The sequence below is a fragment of the Saccopteryx bilineata genome, chromosome 2 (genome assembly GCF_036850765.1).
Source record: "Saccopteryx bilineata isolate mSacBil1 chromosome 2, mSacBil1_pri_phased_curated, whole genome shotgun sequence".
In the NCBI taxonomy this organism is placed as follows: domain Eukaryota; kingdom Metazoa; phylum Chordata; class Mammalia; order Chiroptera; family Emballonuridae; genus Saccopteryx; species Saccopteryx bilineata.
Window position 1 is genome coordinate 9616264 of NC_089491.1, and position 18790 is coordinate 9635053.

At 40.1% G+C, this 18790-nt stretch overlaps 1 protein-coding gene across 2 annotated transcripts in view; it reads right to left on the bottom strand.

Annotated features, from left to right (window-relative positions):
- The window catches only part of PBX3 (PBX homeobox 3), a 221505-nt gene that overhangs the window by 17503 nt on the left and 185212 nt on the right, over positions 1-18790 (bottom strand). The gene's annotated exons all lie outside the window — the stretch shown is intronic.

Consider the following 18790-nt stretch of genomic DNA (forward strand, 5'->3'; position numbering starts at 1 on the left):
ACCAAATATACACCTCAGATTTCTTTTCTCTTTAAAAATCCAGAAATCATCACTGAATTTATTTAAAATGGGAATACCTGTCCTCAAAAGGCATACTACCCCTTCAACATACATAATTAATTCTTACTAAGAAATGAATCACATTCGGAGTGAAAAATATACAAAAAGTAGGTCTATTCAGAGAAAGAACAGACAACCGTGGCTGCCATACATACCCTTGCTGCCCTGTGCCCCTTTGGCTCTCGCCATTATGGAGTCCGTGAAAACCTGGACTGCTAGCACCCCAGTCTGGAGGCCAGAGCCTCTGTTCCCTCTTTACAAGGCTCTGTAAGTACAACACGCCCAGCAAGAAAACTCTAGTTGAATGGGCAACAAATTGGCATTTATCGAGCACTAATGAGATGCCAGGCCCTACAGTAGGCATTCTACATATATGATCTCATTTAGTCCTCAAAACCTCCAAAGAAATGATCATTTTCCTAATTTTACAGGTCAAAAAAATGGAAACTTCAGGTTAAATAATTAGCTCAAGGTCACACTACTACTTCATCCCATTCAGTCCATGACCGTGTGTCCTCTTGTAATAAATAGTTATAAGCATTTATATAGGGCTTCTTAAGTACCAAACACTGTCCTAAGCATTCCACGCACATTCCTCATAAAATCCAAAGAGACAGGCCCTGGCCGGTTGGCTCAGCGGTAAAGTGTCGGCCTGGCGTGCGGGGGACCCGGGTTCAATTCCCGGCCAGGGCACATAGGAGAAGCGCCCATTTGCTTCTCCACCCCCACCCCCTCCTTCCTCTCTGTCTCTTTCTTCCCCTCCCGCAGCCAAGGCTCCATTGGAGCAAAGATGGCCTGGGTGCTGGGGATGGCTCCTTGGCCTCTGCCCCAGGCGCTAGAGTGGCTCTGGTCACGGCAGATCATCGCCCCCTGGTGGGCAGAGCATCGCACCTGGTGGGCGTGCCAGGTGGATCCCGGTCGGGCGCATGCGGGAGTCTGTCTGACTGTCTCTCCCCGTTTCCAGCTTCAGAAAAATACAACAACAAAAAAAAATCCAATGAGACAGGTTCCACCCCTCCTTCTTTTATTTTATTTTATTTTTTTGTATTTTTCTGAAGTGAGAAGCGAGAAGGCAGAGAGACAGATTCCTGCATGAGCCCGACTGGGATCCACCCGGCATGCCCATCAGGGGGCGATGCTCTGCCCATCTGGGGCATTGCTCTGTTGCAACAGGAGCCATTCTAGCACCTGAGGCAGAGGCCATGGAGCCATCCTCAGCGCCCGGGCCAACTTTGCTCCAATGGAACTTTGGCTGCGAGAGGGGAAGAGAAAGGTAGAGAGAAAGGAGAGGGGGAAGGGTGGAGAAGCAGACGGGCGCTTTTCCTGTGTGCCCTGGCCGGGAATCGAACCCAGGACTTCCACACGCCAAGCCAATGCTCTACCGCTGAGCCAACCGGCCAGGGCCGTCCCCCTCTTTTTTTTTTTTTTTTTAAAAAAAAGTAGTGCATAAAATATGGTTCAGAATGAATGTCTGAAAAAAACAGGTATATTAAGCAACATTTGTGAAAAATAGATGTTGGTTGCCTTGGGGGAGTGGGACTAAGACTCTGAGATAAAAAGGAAACTTGAAAGGACTAATTTTTGGTTTTGTTGAGCTCTATTGTACTTCTTAAAATTTTCATTAATTTCTGTACTTATCTCTATTGTTTCTTTCCACTTTTTTTTTGTTTAATTTATTGTCCTTTAAAAACCTCAGATGGACCTTTCATTCACTGATTTTCAACCTTCCCCCATATTCAGAGTATACACATGATGTGTGCATGCATACACACATGTATATGTAATATATGTTTACTATGTTTAAAGCTATAAAGTTCCTTCTATGCATGGTTTTCGCTGCATCCCATGAATTCCTCCCCCCCCCCACCCCAGAGACAGAGAGAGAGTCAGAAAGGGATAGACAGGGACAGACAGACAGGAATGGAGAGAGATGAGAAGCATCAATCATTAGTTTTTCATTGTGCGTTGCAACACCTTAGTTGTTCATTGATTGCTTTCTCATATGTGCCTTGACCGCGGGCCTTCAGCAGACGGAGTAACCCCTTGCTCGAGCCAGCGACCTTGGGTCCAAGCTGGTGGGCTTTTGCTCAAACCAGATGAGCCCGCACTCAAGCTGGCGACCTCGGGGTCTCAAACCTAGGTCCTCTGCATCCCAGTCCAATGATCTATCCACTGCGCCACTGCCTGGTCAGACCCATGAATTCTGATAGGCTGTATTTTCATTATGATTCAATTAAAATACTTTTTAATTTTCATTGTGGTTTCATTAATCTACAAGTTATTAAGAAATACAGGGGATGCCTGCCCAAGCAGTGGCGCAGTGAATGGAGTGTCAGAGTGGAACACAGGACCCAGGTTCGAAAACCCGAGGTCACTGGCTTGAGCACGGGCTCATCCAGCTTGAGCGTGAGATTACAGACATGACCTCATAGTCACTGGCTTAAAGTCCAATGTCGCTGGCTTGAGCAAGGGGTCACTTGCTCTGCTGTAGCCCCCTGGTCAAGCAACATATGAGAAAGCAGTTAATGAACAACTAAAGTGCCGCAATGAAGAAATGATGCTTCTCATCTCTCTCCCTTCCTGTCTGTCTGTCCCCATCTGTCCTTCTCTCAGTCTCTGTCACAAACAAACAAAAACGGGCTGGCAAATGAAAGCTTACAGTTGTGAATATATAAAACAGAGTTTATTTTTGTATTCTTATTTGTTCATTATTGAATTATTTTCCATAGGAACAACTGTAAACCTATTTTTGCCAACCCCTGTATATTTTTATTTTCAAACATCCTTGTATTATTAAATTTTTAGTGTGCTTTCACTATAATCAAAAAACATATTGTGGCCCTGGCCAGTTGGCTCAGTGGTAGAGTGTCGGCCTGGCGTGCGGAAGTCTCGGGTTCGATTCCTGGCCAGGGCACACAGGAGAAGCGCCCATCTGCTTCTCCACCCATCCCCCTCTCCTTCCTTTCTGTCTCTCTCTTCCCCTCCCACAGCCAAGGTTCCATTGGAGCAAGGATGGCCCGGGCGCTGGGGATGGCTTCCTGGCCTCTGCCTCAGGCGCTAGAATGGCTCTGGTTGCAACAGAGCAACGCCCCGGATGGGCAGAGCATCGCCCCCTGGTGGGTGTGCCAGGTGGATCCCGGTCGGGCACATGTGGGAGTCTGTCTGACTGCCTCCCCGTTTCCAGCTTCAGAAAAATACAAAAAAAAAACAAACCAAAAAACCCCAAAAACATATTGTATGATTTAAACTGTTTAAAATTTATTGAGAGGTCCTTTATGACCCAGAAAATAACTTTTCTGCAAATGGTTAAAAAGAACATGTATTTAGCACTTGTTGGGTACAATGTTCTAGATATGTCCCTAGGTCATTGGCTAACCCTGATGTTCAAACCTTCTATATCTGTGCTACTACAGATGGGTTCTGAAACCATCAGCATCAGCATTACCTAGTAGCTGCAAATTGTCAGGCTGTACTGCAGACCCTCTGAATTAGAACCTCTGGGAACAGCGCCCAGGAATCTGTATTCCAATAAGCTCTCCAAATCATTATTACGCATAGTGAAGTTTAAGAAACACACATCATTACTGACTAAAGTGTGTGTGTGTGTGTGTGTGTGTGTGTGTGTGTGTGTGTGTGTGTTCTGTTAGAGAAAGGTATGAAAAAAGCCTACAGTGTTTTGGGATTCACCTATTTCTCTTTGAAAAATTTTAAGTTTTTGCTTAATGTTTTTAAATATAGAATGGCTGTATCATCATTATTTAGTGCCTCTCTTTATTGCTAGTAAATTTTTTTTTGCCTCGAAAGGATCATTATCTGATATAACAGAGAAACACCAACTTTCTTTTGATTATTGTTTGCACGTTATATTTTCCTCATACTTTTATTTTCATTCTTTGTGCCCTTATGTTTTAGATGTGTCTCTCAGAGAACACATATAATTAGGTTTCACTTTTATATCTTGTCTGACAATATTTGCCTGTTACTCATAGCATTCAATTCATTTACATTTAATATAAGCACTGATATACATGGATATCTTGGTAAGCGCTATTTATTGATCGTTTTTCCTCATGTTTCTTGCCTTCCTTTAGCTTGCCTATTTTAAAAAATTATCCCATACTTCTTTCTTTATTAGTTGGAAAGTTACATATTCTTCCAGTATTCTTTAAGTGATTGCCCTAGAGATTACACATTCTTAACTATCAAAGTCTAACACTAACTGTTAATTTTATATTCATTGGTATTTTTACCACCTTTTGCAGAAAACTCAAGAGCGTTAGAACACTCACCCTCCCCTTGTAACTTACAAGGCATTATCATTGTGTATTTTAATTCAATACATATTGTAAACCCAACAGACTTAATAATTTTAAACAATCAATATTCATTTAGATTCACATACATTTACCCCTTTCTTTGTTTTTCCACACTTTTCTGCATCTCCCACACTTTTCCTGGAATCTTTTTATTTCTTCCAGAGCAACACTTTTTATATTCATTTTATAGAGAAATTGGGACAAATGCAATTTTTAAAAACTAAAAATGTTTTTATTTCGCCCCCACGAATAAAGGACATTTTTGGCAGATAAAAATTCTAGATTGCAATCTAATTAATTACATTTCTTTAAAATGATCATTCCACTGTACTATGGCCTGTTTTCATTAAAAATAATTAGTAGTCAGTCTGATTGCTGCTTCTTTGAAGGCAATCTCATTTTTCTCCTCTGGCAGCTTTTCTTTTATTGTGTTCAGTGTGAACTTCTATTTATTAATTCTGTTTAGAGACTAGTTTTTCATGAATCTACATTTGGAATCATCTATCAGTTTGGGACAGTTATCAGCCTTTCCATTTTAAGTACTGCTCCTGACTCACTCTTATATTTGCTTCTGGGACTACAATTACATTTACTGCAGACTTCTTACTAGCTTCAATATCCCTTACTCTCTCTCATGATTTTCTATTCTACTATCTCTCCATTTGTATTTGTTAGTTTTTCAAACTTTATTTTATTGTTTTAAGAGAGAGATCCATTTGTTGTTCCACTTATTTATGCCTTCATTAGTTGATTCTTGTATATGGCCTTGGCTTACGGAGACAGCACTCTAACCGAGCTACCTGGCCAAGACTCCCCAACCTTTAGTATGATTCGTTTCTTTTGACCTATCTTTCAGTTCACTAATTCACCATTCAACTATGTCTCATTTGCTTTTAAACCCATACTCTGAATTCTTAATTTTGGTTATTATATTTTTGGTCTACACTACTGATTTACCTATTTTACAGTTTTCTGACAAAACCTCTATTATGCCTTTTATTTCCTTGGATATATTAAGCATAGTTATTCTACATTCCATATCAGATCCATTTTTTCTAGATTTCTGTAGGTCTGTTTCTATTGTCTGTTGTTTGTGCTGGTTTCTCAATACATGCTATTCTGTCTTCCTGTGTCTTTTTTTTTTCTGATTGTGTCCAATGCTATATTTGTTTTGTTCATAGAAACAACTCCTAAGTCCTAGAATGATGCTTTCTTTCACCACAAAAAAAAGTTGTATTTGCTTTGTCCAGGCACCTCTAAGTACTAGCAGTCCAGTTTCAAGGACTGAGGTCATGTGAAGCAGATTTAGTCTTGTTGAAGGTCTGTGTCCTTCCAACACACCCTTGCTACTAGAATGTAGCCATAGTAGTTGAAGTTTTAACCAAAAGCAAGGGAAATAAAGTAGCCTCCCTTGGTAGGTCCCAAACACCTAGACACCAATTCCCATTCTCTCAGCCCTGCAAAGATGGTAAAAACACTGCTTAATCTCTCTTAGTCACCCTCTTAACAGTGATAAATGACACAGGGAAAAGTCATTTCTCTTGGATTTATTTTCTCCTTATCTGCAAATTCCCTGGGTAACTATTCATTCCCATGGCCTAAGCTATGAACTTAGCTGGATGACTCTCAGGCTATCTCTTTAAACTTGAACTTTCTCCTTAATTATATTTCCAAACTGATCATTTCCCACCTGGACAATGCAGACCTGGCATAAGTACCACAAACCTTTAATCTCACCTCCATCAAATCAGCATTTCCTCATGTGTTTTCCATATCAGCTAATAATGTCAACACCTTCAATTAGCTAAGTAAAAACCTCAGCTGTCTTCTATTACTATTTCCTTTTCAAATTCATATCCAATTTTTTACACAATCCCCAAAATATCAGTTCTACCAACAAAATACTTTACAAATCCAGCCCTGTTTTCTCTCTCAGTGGCCTAATTTGACTCTTTTCCACCTCTTACCTGAATTATACTAATAATCTATATGGTCTGTCTCATTCTAGTGGTTCTCCCTCAAACTGATCTTACACATTGGCGCTAGAATTATCTTTCAATCTGATCATACACCTCAACGCAGAAACCTTTACCTTCCATAATTCATTTCATAGCACTTATTACCATATGACATAATAATTATGATATTTATAATTATGTATCTCAATTATCCTTCTCTTCTCATTAGAATAACCTCCACGAGGACAGAATCTCTGTTGTATTCACTTTTATATGTGGCACAGTAACTAGAAATCACTAGTTGCATAAATACTGTTGAATAAATTAATTAATAATGCAAAATAGACATGTAAACTGCTCAACCTCATAATTGTAGGCATAACTGCAGACATCTAAACATCATAATTGCAGACCTTCCCCAATCAAGCTCAAGCTTGACTTTTTACCTAAATCACTTGTTCAACAATCATTCATTGAGTAACTATGTTTTGTACACTGTGCAAGGCACTAAGAATACAGTGCTGCATAAGAATGCAGTCCCTACCATCATGAAATTCACCATCTATTAGGGGAACAGCACTAAACAATTCATTATTTAGTTATAATTATGGTAAGTACTATTAAAGAAAAGTATAAGAATCTATAAGAATATATAATGAAGGCTATACACTAGGAGTACAAGTAAAGATTTCTTGAAGAACTATATAATTTGAAATGAGCTTTGAATAGTAATTAATAAGCTTACCAATATGTTTGTATAGGGAGGACAGGGTTAAACCATTCCAGGCAGGAGAAATAGAGTAATAATAATTATTATATCTTCTTCTTACTCTGTGATAGGCATTCTTCTAGGTGATTTATATATATTATCAAACTAAAATTCCCATAACCCTATGAAATACATGCTATTTTTATCCAAATTATATATGGTGAAATGAAGTACAGTGAGGTTAAATGACTAGCTCAAAGTCACAGAGCTAATAAGTTGGAAGACTTTCTTTATCCCCTCAGTAGAACATAAACTCCTGTGCCATAGCCAAAATGGCACCCATATGGACCTATGAATTCAATCCCCAGGTAACTTCTGTATCCTGTCAGTAATATGTTTGTCTATCTCCCCCAAGAAATTTAACATTTCTAAGTGTAAAGAACCTTATCTTATTCATCTTTGTTTGTACAGTGCCAAGTGTAATGCCTGATACATAGCAGGCACTCAGTACTTGTTGAATGAATTTAAAAAAATAGCCAGAAATCTTGAAAAGTACCTTTAGCTGGATCAAATTAATTTATTTATACTGTTTGTAATGTCTACTCTCAAAAATCCATACTCATTTTAGAAAAGTAATATGCTTTCCACAGAGCTGACAAAAGAGTCAGGAAAGGAGAAGAAAAGTCAAAAACAAGGTCAAAGGAAGCCAAGGGCATCTCTGAAGAATTCCAGATAACCCAGGTAGAAGTATCACAGACTCAATGTAAGTAGGAAGCCAGGAGGTTTGAACTTGTAGCCTGTTCTGATCTGGTGTCTTTGCCCTATAGACCATATGTATATACTCCTCCCTATTCACCCCCACCCTGCTCTGGGGGGCCCCAGGAAGTCAGTGACAGGAGATGAGGAGAGAGGAAAGTATGGTCAGAGCATTTGTCCCCAACTCCCTCACTGTAGTACTGCCTTGACTTAAGGTCCCAGTTACTGTCCTGCACACCCCTTCTATGTCTTGGTTGGGTAACAGAATCAAGCATTATTAGTATTATCCTTCGTGGTTTCCCTATACTCTGCCCACACTTCTTTCAGTCACTTTATTAAACTCTCCTCAAATTATTCTAATTTGAGTGTGCCATCTGTTTTCTGCTGGGACCCTGACTAATATATTGGCCTACTGGTCTGACATGCCTCACAGAAGCAAGGCAATGGAAAGGTGAGATGTGATGATCAGAGACAGGCACAGGGGAGACGGACAGGAATACTCAAAAGGAAGGACTAGGCTAGAGAAGGTGACGAGGACAAAAACCGGAGAGACCATTATTCTGACTATGGCTTCTCCTAGAAAAACTCAAGAACACTACACCCAAGGTGGAAATAGTCTCTATCTAGCCTTAGTTTGGGTATCATGTCAAACAAGTGTTAGAGATTCCCTTTTAAAAAGTCAATTCTAAAATAAATACAACAACTGACATCAATGGAGCAAGCTTTAGGGACCCTGCTAATTATAGTACTGACTGTAGAGAAGAACAACAAAAAATCAGAGGCTTGCCCTGTTTTCTTTAAATCCTGCAGATATGCCTTATCTGTGCTCAGTGTTATAGCATCCTCAAAGCTCCCACCTTTTTACAACCTGCTCCTTTGTTCTTTGCACACTGTTTAATGACATCCCATCTCCACTAGGACACACAATCAGAGCCTTTACAGATCAGAGGGTCCGTAGCCTTCTTTTAAGACAGTGTGGAAGAACCACTTTAACAAAACAGCTGCCATTTTCCTTCCACTTGTCTCCAGTTCACCAACTGCACGCTCTCATGGTGAATCTACGTCTGCCTTCTATCCACTGCCAAAGGAACTGAAAGGGCCTTTATGGATAGCTGAAAGAGATACTGTAAGTTGACAGTCGTCCTTTTTCTCCCCTGCTCTAATTATTATTTTAACGGGTTTCTTCTTATTTTAAAACATTTTTTTTTAATAAGGAAATCTTACTTACAAATTTTAATTAGCTTACTGAATACTCATTGCTCTGGAATAAGTAGTTTAATGAGTAAGGAGACCTCAGACTATTAACTAGCCTGGAGTCTCTGAAGCAGCTAGGGAGAAATGATGCAGCCTTCGTGTTATAAGTCCTGGCCGGTGCCTCACAAACCAGGACTCTGCAGCTGAGGCCTCAGGGATAGAGGAATCACACTGCCTCTTGCAGGAAAGAAAGTAAAAATCCAGTTTCTTCCTTCTTATCAGAAACCTCTGTGTAAGAAGCTCCCAGCTCTTCTGAAGACCTGTGTCTCTTGTCAAATCAATTCATTTTTCTGAACATTAATCTCCTCATCTGTAAAGGTTAGGTGCTTTTCTTCAGACTCTTATAAAAGTGGGTCTTGTGCACCACTTATTTAAAGGCTCTAAAATACATTTAGTTGAATGAATAAATGAATGTATGAATGAATGAATGAATGAATCTTATCTTAATACTGCCAATTAACCTCTTCCATTTCAGGTTCTCATCTAGTTTTAAAAAATCAATCTTTACAGTGCATTTCAATTAGAGCAGCAGTGAAGAATAAGTTAATGTTTTTTATTCTAAAAACACCTAGCACAGAAAGTAGAGCCAGAGTTATTTAAATTCAACATTGGAATCAAGACAATGGAGTTTTTTTGTGACTTGCTGACGTGAATAATCAGTGCAAGTTAGCTCTATTCCAAAAAGTAAAAGCATATTAGTATCTGCTCCACTAACTAAGAATATGTGACAATTTAAGTATGATTCTCAGTGTTTAGGACATTTGAAATAATTTCTTCTTTTGTGAATTTTCAGGGTATTATGTAAAAGGAGAACTCTAGCTTAATCAACTCAAGCCTTAGGAAATCAGATTTCAAATTCTGACATCTGCCTCTAATTTCATGTTAAGAACATTTATATTTATAATATATTAGCACAAATTAATGTAGGACTAATATACATAATAAACTTTTCACTTACCTGTGCCTATTTATGCTATAATATATAGTGAATTTTAAAAACTACAGTATATATTAATATGTCCAAAACCAAACTACTGATCTTTCTCTACCGAAAACCTGCTCCTCCCAACTTTCCACAACATACCTCATGGCAATTCCATCCTTCCACTGATCAGGACAAAAATTAGTCATCCTTTAATTTCCTTCACTAACATCCTACATCTAATCTATTAGTAACTCCCCTCAGCTATCCCTTCACAATGATCTGGAATCTAGCCACCTCACATCACCTCTACTACTAACATCCTGTTCAAAAGCGCCATCATCTTACTCTGTGACAGGCAGCAGCCCCCTAACTGGCGTCTCTGCTTCCCCTTGCTTCCAGGGTTCTCTTGTCAATGTAGTTGCCCTGGTAACCCTGTTAAAACTTAAGTCAGGTCATGTCACTCCTCAGTTTTCCTTAAAAGCCCAAGTCATTACCATGGTCTGTAAGACCCCTGCACCATATGGACCTCAACTCTCTCTGACTTCACCTGCTAAAACCCGTACCATGTGCTCAGGCCACATTTACCCCCCAGGCTGGACTTCCCATTCCCTCTGCCTAAAATGTTCTTCACTAGTTAGCTACATGGCTTGCTCCCTCATCTTCAATCTTGACCAAAAGATACTGTCTAAAGAGGGGTTTTCTTTACTACAGTAAAAATTGCACCCTTTAATTCCCTGTTTCCTCCCTTTATTTTTCTCCATGAACACCTATCACTTTCTAGTTTATCATGTCATTTACTTATTCTATCTGTTTATATCCTTCCAGGAAAATGTCAGCTCCATGAGGGCATGTTTGTTATTGCTATGTAAATAAGCTTTTTAGTCAAGTGTAAATATATAAATATAAATACACACACACACACACACACACACAAAGGACACAACCATAACTCTAGAGTTTGATAAATTTACATAAAGTGAACATACTCATGAAATCAAACATTTAGATCAAGAAACAGTCCTCTTTCCAACTACTGTTCTCTCAAGTGGAGCCAGTATCCTGAGTCATAGCTTCTTTCACTTAGCATTATTGAGTTGCATATAGTCTAGTTTATTTGTTCTCATTGCTATACAATATTTCAAATATACATAAATATAGCACTTTTATTTACCTACTTTCCTATTGATGGACATTTCCATCGCTTCTAATGTCGCTGTGATGAATACTGTTGCTAAGGATATTCTCTTTTTTTTTTTTTTTGTATTTTTCCGAAGCTGGAAACAGGGAGAGACAGTCAGACAGACTCCCGCATGCGCCCGACCGGGATCCACCCGGCACGCCCACCAGGAGCGATGCTCTGCCCACCAGGGGGCGATGCTTTGCCCCTCCGGGGCGTCGCTCTGTCACGACCAGAGCCACTCTAGCGCCTGGGGCAGAGGCCAAGGAGCCATCCCCAGCGACCGGGCCACCTTTGCTCCAATGGAGCTTCGCTGCGGGAGGGGAAGAGAGAGACAGAGAGGAAGGAGGGGGGGAGGGGGGGAGAAGCAGATGGGCGCTTCTCCTGTGTGCCCTGGCTGGAAATCGAACCCGGGACGCCTGCACGCCAGGCCAACGCTCTACCACTGAGCCAACCGGCCAGGGCCACTAAGGATATTCTTATAGACATTTTTTGGTGAACAGACATACACAGTTCTGTCAGGTAGGGCAGGAGGAGCTGCCTGTTAAAGTCATAGATCTCTCTTCTATCTCTAGCACAGTATCTGACACAAAATAGATATTAGAATTCTTTGTTTATAAATGAATGAAAATATTCTTTTTTAAAGTCTGTTATTTAGATTTAATAATTCATATGATTTCCTTGACTAGCCTGACCTGTGGTGGCGCAGTGGATAAAGTGTTGACCTGGAAATGCTGAGGTCGCCGGTTCGAAACCCTGGGCTTGCCTGGTCAAGGCACATATGGGAGTTGATGCTTCCTGTTCCTCCCCCTCTCTCTCTCTTCTCTCTCTCTCTTCCCCTCTCTCTCTCCTTTCTAAAATGAATAAATAAATAAAAATTTAAAAAAAAAGATTTCCTTGACTATTTATGGAGGTCAATAATACATTAACGTTAAATTAATCCCTATAAATCTACCACTTAACATAACACACTACTAACAATACCACTAAATTATTTTCAATATTTCTTCCTAATCCCATTCCTCTTAACTGCATGTTTAAAAGCAATCTCTTTTCTTTATATCTATCTATCTATATCTATCTATCTATCTATCTATCTATCAATCTGTGTCCCCTAAACAGTATGCCATTTAATGTGCTTGGAATTAAACTATAAAAATGATATCATGCCACACATATTTTGCAATTTGCATTTTTCACTCAATGTTTTATTTCCAGGATTCACTCAAAGTAATCAATGTAGCTGTAGACCACTCCTTTTTCATTGCCGTATAATAATCCTTTATGGGATTACACCACAATGGATTTATCCATTTCCTCAATCACTGGACAACTGGCTTATTTCAAGTATTATGCCATTTCAATGTTACTATAAATGCTCTTACACATCTCTTGATATATACAGAGGTTTCCTAGGGCAATATCACCTAGAGATAAAATTATGGATCAAATGGTATGGGTATGTTCAAATTTTTAAGATAATGGCAAAAGTTTTTCCAAAGTGACAAAAGCAATTTACATCCCTACCAACAATTTTTTTTTTTTGTATTTTTCTGAAGTTGGAAATGGGGAGGCAGACAGACTCCCGCATGCGCTTGACCGGGATCCACCCGGCATGCCCACCAGGGGGTGATGCTCTGCCCATCTGGGGTGTTGCTCCACTGTAACCAGAGCCATTCTAGCGCCTGAGGCAGAGGCCATAGAGCCATCCCCAGTGCCTGGGCCAACTTTGCTCCAATGGAGCCTCAGCTGCGGGAGGGGAAGAGAGAGACAGAGAGGAAGGACAGGGAGAGGGGTGGAGAAGCAGATGGTGCTTCTCCTGTGTGTCCTGGCCGGGAATCGAACCTGGGACCCCTACACGCCAGGCTGATGCTCTACCACTGAGCCAACTGGCCAGGGCTCCTACCAACAATATTTAAGGGCGACCTACAGCTGTATATTCTTGCCAACAATGTGCAGACTTGGTACGATCAAACTTAGAATTTTTTTTGCCAATCCAGGCAATGTAAACTATTATTTCATTGCTGTTTTCTATTGATTTTAATTTATTATGTTTACATAATTCTAGTGTTGCCCCAAATGCATCCCCCTTCCCCCGTATTCCCCTTAACATCTCCTTTACCCCCCTCCCCTTCAGGTTTATCCCATCCTATCATCTTCTTTCCCTCTGTTTTCTTTTTCTCTGGTCCCTTGGATCTCTCCTTTGTCTCAATTCCGTTCCTCAGTTCACATTGTTCATTGGATTTTCCTGATTACAAATAAGAAGTATCTTTTCCTAAAACTGACTGTTTATATTTTTTCTTCTATGAAATCCTTGTCTTTGGCCTGTTTTTCAGATGGGTTCTTTATCTTTTTCTTATTAAGTTATATGAATTCCTTATATATTCTGGATTTTAATGTTCTTGCTTATATACTTACAAACATCTTTTTGCAGTTTGTGGACTAACTTCACATTGTAAAAAGGGCATTGATTAAAATAATTCCAAACTCGCAAAAATAAAAATAAATTCCTGTGTATGCCCCTTACCCAGATTCACCTGTTACTAACATTTGCCCATTTGTGCACACACATTTATGTGCAAGCTGTGTGTTTGCACTGCTAATATCCATATACACACATATACATGTACAAACACATATACACATGTCTTTTTCTAAACCATTTGAGGTTATTACATCATGGCCCTTTACCCCTAAATAAATCAGTGTGTATTCCTAAGCCTAGATATATTCTCTTATATAACCATAGTATACATACAATTACAAATTACAATTTACTTTACTGAATTTAATCCAATAATATCCTTTATGGCAGGGGTCCCCAAACTGCGGCCCCCTGAGACCATCTATCCGGCCCCTGCCACACTTCAGAAGGGGCACCTCCTTTCATTGGTGGTCAGTGAGAGGAGCCTAGTTCCCATTGAAATACTGGTCAGTTTGTTGATTTAAATTTACTTGTTCTTTATTTTAAATACTGTATTTGTTCCCGTTTTGTTTTTTTACTTTAAAATAAGATATGTGCAGTGTGCATAGGGATTTATTCATAGTTTTTTTTTATAGTCCGGCCCTCCAACAGTCTGAGGGACAGTGAACTGGCCCCCTGTATAAAAAGTTTGGGGACCCCTGCTTTATGGCATTCCCTCCGCCTCCAAAACGGGACCCAGTCTAGGTCAGGACTGCATTTACCTGTCATGTCTCTTCAGCCTCTTTCTATCTAGAACACTTCCACAGTGTTTCTCTGACATTTTAAAAAAATACTGCTTTCCCCAACCCCCTTCGTTTCCTCTAATAGAACATTCCTCAATAGAGGTTAGTCTAATGTTTTCTAGTGTTTAAACTCAGGTTATATTCTTGAATGAAATACTATACACAATATTCACCTCTCCCTGTTTAACGATGTTAATTCTAATCACCTTGTCAAAGTTTTACTTCATTTCACAAACTCTATTTTTTTTTTTTAATCTCTGCAACTAATACAGAGCTTATGGCCCTGGCCGGTTGGCTCAGCGGTAGAGCGTCGGCCTGGCATGCGGGGGACCCGGGTTCGATTCCCGGCCAGGGCACATAGGAGAAGCGCCCATTTGCTTCTCCACCCCCCCCCTTCCTCTCTGTCTCTCTCTTCCCCTTCCGCAGCCAAGGCTCCATTGGAGCAAAGATGGCCCGGGCGCTGGGGATGGCTCCTTGGCCTCTGCCCCAGGTGCAAGAGTGGCTCTGGTCACGGCAGAGCGACGCCCCGGAGGGGCAGAGCATCGCCCCCTGGTGGGCAGAGCGTCACCCCTGGTGGGCGTGCCAGGTGGATCCCGGTCGGGCGCATGCGGGAGTCTGTCTATCTCTCCCCGTTTCCAGCTTCAGAAAAATACAAAAAAAAATAAAATTAAAAAATTAAAAAAAATACAGAGCTTATGGAGAGATACTTTAAAGCCATGTTCTTCATCTAAATTTCTCCCTTGGCTGACTGTGGTGGCACAGTGGATAGAGCATCGACCTGGAACTCTGAGGTCGCAGGTTCGAAACTCCTTGCTTGCCTGGTCAAGGCACATATGAGAAGCGATCAATAAACAACTAAAGTGAAGCAACTATGATCTTACTCCCTACCTACTCTCTAAAATCAAAAAATAAAGTATTTTTCTTTTACAATTTCTCCCTAGATTTAATATCTACCAATGTTTATTTGACCCAATCTTTACTAAAATGTCTCACAGTCTTTATTAGGTATTTTAGCAAATGTTTTACCACTGAAATTATCAATGTTTTCCTTTGTTGCTTACACATTTTACGTTCTTTTAAAGAAATTCTTTCCAGCCCTCAAATACTAAACCTATTCCTTACCTTTTCTTCTTAAAGTTTCATACTTATTCTCAATTATTAAGTATTTAATCAGTATTTTAATCAATAAAGAATAAATCAGCCTGACCAGGCAGTGGCACAGTGGATAGAGTGTCAGACTGGGATGCAGAGGACCCAGGTTCTAAACCTCGAGGTCACCAGCTTGAGCGCGGGCTCATCTGGTTCAAGCACAGCTTTCCAGCTTAAACCCAAGGTCGCTGGCTTGAGCAAGGAGTTCCTCAGTCTCTGAAGCCTCCCCCCCACCCCCGTCCAGGCACATATGAGAAAACAATCAATGACCAACTAAGGTGCCGCAACGAAGAACTGATACTTCTCATCTCTCTCCCTTCCTGTCTGTCTGTCCCTATCTGTCCCTCTCTCTCTGTCACAAAAAAATAAATAAATAAATCAGTTTCATATACTCTAAATCTAGCAAAATAATGGTGCTATGGTTGCCTGTTTCAGCAGGTTACAATATTTTAAGTTAGCTTTGTATACAATTTCTGGATTGTAAATTTAATTGTATTTTGGTATGATGTATATTTTAAACAATGTTTAAAAAAACAATGTGTTTTTTTTCTCTTTAGAAAGTAGTTGCCCTGGCCAGTTGGCTCAGTGGTAGAGTGTCGGCCTGGTGTGCGGAAGTCCTGGGTTCGATTCCCGGCCAGGGCACACAGGAGAGGCACCCATCTGCTTCTCCATCCCTCCCCCTCTCCTTCCTCTCTGTCTCTCTCTTCCCCTCCCGCAGCCAAGGCTCCATTGGAGCAAAAGATGGCCCGGGCGCTGGGGATGGCTCCTTGGCCTCTGCCCCAGGCGCTAGAGTCGCTCTGGTCGTGACAGAGCGACGCCCCGGATGGGCAGAGCATCGCCCCCTGGTGGGCGTGCCGGGTGGATCCCGGTCGGGCGCATGCGGGAGTCTGTCTGACCGCCTCCCCATTTCCAGCTTCAGAAAAATACAAAAAAAAAAAAAGTAGTTAACATGTCAGGTCAGGTCTAGAATGGTCTCTGCTTTAACTTCTAAACAATTTAAACAAAAGGGCAGTGATTTATAAGGCAAGCAAATAATGTCTTCAATAGTTAAAATGGCAACACCACAATTCCCATTCTGAGCTATGGGGTAAAAGAGTTGTTGAAGGGAAATTAACTTTTTTAGGCAGAAAAAAGGTAAAAGGGGGAAAATATAGTCAGAATTTAAACTGATGCTTAAACTGATAAAGCCTGCTTTTGAAAGGCCAACCTGGGAGAAATAAGGTAAGAAAGTCTGCTTTTAAGATAACATAATGTATCTATGTTTAGGCTATTACTACTACTAAAGCAATTATTAATGTTCAAATGTTCAAACCCTAACAAAGCTTTTCTATAGAAAACAAATGAAATGACTATAGTAATTAACTATTTTTTTAAATCACTGGTAAATGGGTTCCTAGCCTAGAGCAAAACCTCCCTAGTTTAGAATAGTCAGAAGAAAACTTCTCTCAGTTATTATGCAAGCAATACGTTAAGCAAATCCTAGAATTACACACAAAATGCTAGTACTACAACTAATGAAAGACCAGGTATCAGTTTTTGAAAAATGTGTACAATCTACATTATTCTCCAATGGTGAGTATGTTATAGAAGTAAAAAAAACAAGAAAGAATAGAAAAGGAATCACAAAAACACATTATTTTACATTGGCCCTGCAAACATTTGAGTTCTGAGTAAGGGAGCTGTGGTGAGGGCTGAAAAACCAGATTGGGCATCCTCAGCTGGTGTCCAGCATGAGCCCAGTCCTGGCACTGATGTTCAGGGAGACGCACACATCAGAAAACACCCACTTAATATACACATACCTTTAATTCTACCTTCCCTATCTGATCCAGCATATTATACTGTCCCTTAGTATTTCAAGTGGCAATAAGTGCTACCATAACTCATAGAGCAATGTGTTATAAAATGTACTTTTTATAAGCTGGTAACCCAAATCGATTATGTTCGATTTCAAACTGATCCCCCCCCCAAAAAAAAATCAAGGTATACTACTACACTATTTCATAGGAGAATGACAATAACTATTAAATAAAATCTTAATTATAATTCAAATTTTGCTCTGGAGGTTCTATGGAAACGAATGCCAAGATGGGAGTTGGCTAACATTTTAAACACAGCCCCTATTATACCTTAAATAATAATGACAAGATACTGATATGAAACTTTCATTGGCATGTGAAGGGAATCTTTAGCATCGTGAACTTCAGTCAGATGTACAAAGAAGAGTATTTACCTATATTTAGCAACTACTTTAAATTTTTTGTGTTATGTGACCAGCTAGGGAACATTAAAGTTTCTGTTAAGAGTTAGCTTTTCTGCCTGACTGGTGGTGGCACAGTGGATAAAGTGTCAACCCGAAATGCTGAGGTCTCCAGGATCAAAACCCCAAGGTCACTGGTTCTAAGTGCGGGTTTGTCAGCACACGGTCGCGGGCTTGAGCGATGGATTGTTCACACGATCCCAAAGCTTGCCATGCTGAGCCCAAAAGTGGCTGGCATGAAAGGCCTAAGGTTGCTGGCTTGAGCAAGGGGACATTGGCACAACCCCCATCAAGGCACGTACGAGAAGCTCAGTGTACAACTAAAGAACTTAGTTGTAAAGAACAAGTTGCTTCAGCAACTTGAAGCTGATGCTTCTTACCCTCTTTCACCCTCTCTCTCCCTTCTTCTCTCTCTCAAAACAAGACAAAACAAAAAAGAGTCCAAGAGCTTCTCCTTAAGTTCCACTGCAAAAACTGATTAGCAACTAGTATCACATTTGCATGCTACAAAGAGGTATGACACTCAAATAACAGTCTAGAAGCAACAATACGAATATTTAAATAAAATTGTATTTTCAAGCCGATGCCAATAGGATATACTTATTTTTTAAGGAGTTACAGTTGTTTATGTATTTGTTGTCAATCCTCAATCTAAATACCGGTATATTTGTTTAAAATGAAAGGTATTTTTAATTAGATGACAGCTAACTTCAGAGCCACAATTTATTACAAATAGACCTTTAAAGCCAAATAAAAAACAGGAACAGGAATGAACTTAATTTTTCTGTTCAGTAAATAACAAGGAAGCACAGAAATCATTGGAACCCAAATATCATAACAGCATAGGGACCTAAATATCATAATATCAAGAAAGGACTTGTTGAATTTCTCAAAGTTTTCATCAAAGAATTAGATTAAATTTCCTTTCAGCAACAAAAAAACTGGTTCCTTACTGGGGGAAGCTTAGGTCAGTCATCAAATGGGAACAAGCAGGACTACATTCCGTTAAACTGTGTCTC